The 4974-nt window shown below is 43.9% G+C and overlaps 1 non-coding gene across 1 annotated transcript; it reads right to left on the bottom strand.

Annotated features, from left to right (window-relative positions):
- Positions 1-527: 527 nt before the first annotated feature.
- Positions 528-598, bottom strand: trnag-gcc. Its single transcript has one exon. It is a non-coding gene; the product is annotated as a tRNA-Gly (tRNA).
- Between the last annotated feature and the right edge of the window lie 4376 nt (positions 599-4974).

The raw sequence follows: 4974 nt of genomic DNA, 5'->3' as shown, positions 1-4974 counted from the left end.
GTTAGATTTGGAGGTAGGTGTGCACTTTAATGATAGTGACCACAATTCAGTTATGTTTACTTTAGCGTTTGAAAGGGATAGGTATACACCGCAGGGCAAGAGTTATAGCTGGGGGGAGAGGCAATTACGATGCATATCTGTTTAGAAGAAGGGTCACTGGATTTGAAACATTAACTTTGTTTTCTCTCCACAGATGCTGCTAAACCCACTGAGTTTCTCCAGTAATTTCTGTTATTGTTTGTTTGGGATCTTCAGCATCAGCAGCTATCTGTTTTATTTTGAGCTTTACTATATAGTCTATGAACTTGGGCATGTTTCTTCCTCTCTAAGTACATATTTGTAGTAGAGTAAAACTGAATGTTTGAAGTGTTCAGGGTCTGGGAAAATGAAAAAGCAAAAATGCAGTTTTATTCCGTGACTTAATAATATTGACAGTAGATTATATTACTGGGTATATTTCAGTGGGCAGACTGTATTATTACATTTGAAATATATTATTAACTACACCTGATATTATAAAACAAGTCTGCATTGGCCGGGAATCGAACCCGGGCCTCCCGCGTGGCAGGCGAGAATTCTACCACTGAACCACCAATGCAACTGACGGAAACTACTGCTGTCAGAAGCCTTACATCATTGTATAATCAGAATGCTGAAAATTACTTGAAATGAATTTGATCATTTTTAATTTCCAAGAACTTAAGCTGGATTTGGTTCAATTGGTTATAAGCAGATGACCTTAATTTATAAAACTAGCAGTGATTTTGCTCTCGTGATTGATTGTATGTTTACTCCCGCCCCGTTACCATTCTGTTTATGACCTGACCTCCCAATGGTGGGTGGAGTACTCTGACACGTGATCCGACTCACGTGGCCGAACGTGCTTGTGTCATCACGTAGCGTCCGGCCGTGCTGCTGGGAGGGGGAGACGTGACTGAACGTGCTTGTGTCATTACGTAGCGTCCGGCCGTGCTGCTGGGTGGGGGAGACGTGAGCGAACGTGCTTGTGTCACCACGTAGCGTCCGGCCATGCTGCTGGGAGGGGGAGACGTGAGCGAACGTGCTTGTGTCATCACGTAGCGTCCAGCCGTGCTGCTGGGAGAGGGAGACCGTGGCCGAACGTGCTTGTGTCACCACGTAGCGTCCGGCCGTGCTGCTGGGAGAGGGAGACGTGACCGAACGTGCTTATGTCATCACGTAGCGTCCGGCCGTGCTGCTGGGAGAGGGAGACGTGGCCGAACGTGCTTATGTCATCACGTAGCGTCCGGCCGTGCTGCTGGGAGAGGGAGACGTGGCCGAGGTGTGATCTGATTTATACAGTCGTCTGGGAGGTGAGTGTGGTCTCTTATTGTTGTAGTTATTGAAGGGGATGTGTCAAGTTGAATTAAATATGTTTTTGTAATACAACTGTGAGAAGCGGCTGGTGTGTGGTCACAGTTTCCCTGTGCTCTGGGTGAATGCTGGGAGCTGCTGCTGCTGTTACCCTGGGCAGTGAGCAGGTTGTCACTCAGTTGTCATTGGTGTCAGGGTTTACCATTAAGTGCTGCCCCAACACTCCATGGACAGTATAAATATGTAGCTCACCCTATAATCAATAATAAAAACCGTTCCAATGAGGTTTGTGTTTAACTTGAGCTGTTAAGATTTGTAACAGTGGAGCTCAGAGACTGAATCTTGATCATTTTGCGAGTTCTTCGTTGTGTTTTTTTTTCCCGGTGCGGATAATCATTAAAAGTGAAGAAATTAAAGAAACCCACCAACTCTCACGGTTTTCTGGGAAGCCTTAGAAAAGTCTGCTTTTTTTTTCAAAAGCAAGGAATCCCTGCCACTGTGGTAGACGGGGCCTGAGTTGTGTCTGACCCATTTCTCCCCTTCCCTTCCACAGCAGTGATAAGATTCTCTGGTCCTCACCTTTCACCCATTAGCATTTGCTTGCAAAGGATCATCGACTGCCATTTCTGCCACCTTCCAGCACTTTGCCTGAGGATTTTACTGCTCCTCGGATGCTGCCTGAACTGCTGTGCTCTTCCAGCACCACTAATCCAGAATTCCTCTTCCCTCCCCTCCCTGTCAGCATTCTGCTGGAATTGTTCCCTCTGGGACACCCTGGTCCATTCCTCCACCACTCCCAACACCACCTCTCACAGCCACAGCACCTTCCTATGTAATTGCAGAAGGTGCAACACTTACTTGCCTGTTTTCACCTAGAGATAGTGAGAACTGCATTTGCTGGAGAGTCAGAGTAGATATGTCTAGATGAAAGGTTCTGACCTGAAATGTTGATTTTCCCCTTCTCCTCTGCTGCTTGATCGGCTGTGCTTTTTCTAGCTCCACTTTTTATCCACACTCTAGCTCTTTCTTCCTCACTAACTGAGGCCCCAGACACATCTTCCAGGTGAAGCAGTGACTTACTTGCAATTCACTCAATTTAGTCTACTGTCTTCACTACATTCACTACGTTAGGGAGCTGAGACACAGACTGGTTGATTGAATTATGGAATTAGTATACTCTGTCTCTAAAAATGACCTTGAGTTTTCACTTGTTTACTACTTCAATACACCACTGTGTTCCCTTCTCAATATTTGTGTCAGGCCTGCCACAGTGCTCCTGCGAGACTTGATGCAAATGGAAGAGAAACGCTTCATCTTCTACTGGTTGATATTACAGCCTTCACTGCTCAATATTGACTTTAATAGTTTTAGAGTATGAACACCTCCTTCCATGTCGATTATCCACCATCACACCCCAGGTTTTTGTCATAATGGTTACTTTAAATGTAGCCAAACAAGTTCACCCTCAAAGTCCCGTTATCTCCTGTCTAGATCCTTTTCTTCTCTGGCTTACTATCTTAAACTATCTTCCTAACTTTTTTGTTTCTCCTCTTCTATGCTCCCGCTCCACCTATCCACTCACCCCTACCTGTCATCAGCATAAATACCATCCTTTCCTAACTGCTACCAGTTCTGAATTGGGGGCAAAGTACTAACTTGGATTGAAAGTTGGTTGGCTGACTGGAAACAAAGAGTACTGATAAACGGCTCCATTTTGGAATGGCAGGCAGTGACCAGTGGGGTACTGCAGGGATCAGTGCTGGGACCGCAGCTTTTTACAATATATATTAATGTTATAGAAGATGGTATTAGTAATAACATTAGCAAATTTGCTGATGATACTAAACTGGGTGGCAGGGTGAAATGTGAGGAGGATGTTAGGAGATTACAGGGTGACCTGGACAAGTTAGGTGGTCAGATGCATGGCAGATGCAGTTTAATGTGGATAAATGTATGGTTATCCACTTTGGTAGAAAGAACAGGAAGGCATATTACTACTTAAATGCAGTCAATTTAGGTAAATGGGCAGTTATAGGATTATTAAAGGATTGGACACTCTGGAGGCAGGAAACATGTTTCTGCTGATGGGTGAGTGCTGAACCAGAGGACACAGCTTAAAAATACGGGGTAGACCATTTAGGACAGAGATGAGGAGAAACATCTTCACCCAGAGAGTGGTGGCTGTGTGGAATGCTCTGCCCCAGAGGGCAGTGGAGGCCCAGTCTCTGGATTCATTTAAGAAAGAGTTGGATAGAGCTCTCAAGGATTGTGGCAGGAGCAGGATATGATTAAGGATGATCAGCCATGATCATATTGAATGGTGGTGCAGGCTCTAAAGGCAAAAGAAGAGTCATAGAGATGTACAGCACAAAAACAGATCCTTTGGTCCAACTTGTCCATGCTGACCAGATATCCTAAATTAATCTAGTCCCATTTTCCAGCATTTGGCCCATATCCCTCTAAAACCTTCCTATTCATATAACCATCTAGATGCTGGTTGTTGCACTAAAAACATGAACTCTGTTTTCTCTTCACAGATGCTGCCAAACCTGCTGAGTTTCTCCTGCTGAGTTTCTCCTGCAGTTTCTATTTTTTCTGTTTGAGATGTGCTTATGTTTGAGTTGTATAGAGTCTTGAGCAGATGCCATCTGGAGTATTGCATTCAATTTGGGATATTGTATCTTAATGTGACTTTTGGAGGGGTGTCTATTATAGATTCACCAAAACTAAGAGTTTAGTCATAAACTATGAACACGGGATGTATTAACCTGGTTTGTGTTCTGTGGCATATTGATGAAAAGATTTGATTAACTGACATCACGTATTTCCTCTGGTGGGCAAAACAACATCAGGGAGGTGTAATTTTTAAAATGGGAAGAACACCAATTGGGAGTGAAATCAGAAAGCACTAAAGGTAATGGAGGTTTGGAACACTTCACTCAAATGTCTGGGCCAATTAGAGTCATAGAGATGTACAGCACAGAAACAGACCCTTTGGTCCAATTCGTCCATGCCAACCAGATACCTTAACCTAATCTAGTCCCATTTGCCAGCACTTGGCCCATATCCCACTAAACCCCTCCTATTCATATACCCATCCAGATGCCTTTTAAATGTTGCAATCGTACTAGGCTCCACCACTTCCTCTGGCAGCTCATTCCATCTACATACCACCCTCTGTGTGAAAAAGTTGCCCCTTAGGTCTCTTTTATATCTTTCCCTTCTCACCCTGAACCTATGCCCACTAGTTCTGGACTCCCCCATCCCAGGGAAAAGACCTTGTCTCTTTATCCTATCCAAGCCCCTCATGATTTTATTAACCTCTATCAGGTCACCCCTCAGCCTCCGATGCTCCAGTGAAAGCAGCCCCAGTCTATTCAGCGTCTTCCAAAGGCTCAAATCCTCCAATCCTGGCAACATCCTTGTAAATTCTTAAACATTTTAATCCATGAAACACTTGTGTGGAGCAAAAGATGATGGATGAATGAAGTTGACATTTCGATGGCTTATGATCTAATTGGCAGAAAAGATTTGGTGGAAATAATTTTTTGACACCAATATATTAATCTCAGAAGAGGAGCTATCTTTAAGCTTTGTATTCTTAGACTTGATTTATAATGTAATTGTCTTTTTATTTTGCAG

The sequence above is a fragment of the Chiloscyllium plagiosum genome, chromosome 32, assembly GCF_004010195.1.
Source record: "Chiloscyllium plagiosum isolate BGI_BamShark_2017 chromosome 32, ASM401019v2, whole genome shotgun sequence".
NCBI classification, from domain to species: Eukaryota; Metazoa; Chordata; class Chondrichthyes; order Orectolobiformes; family Hemiscylliidae; genus Chiloscyllium; species Chiloscyllium plagiosum.
This window is presented reverse-complemented; position numbering and strand designations above follow the sequence as displayed.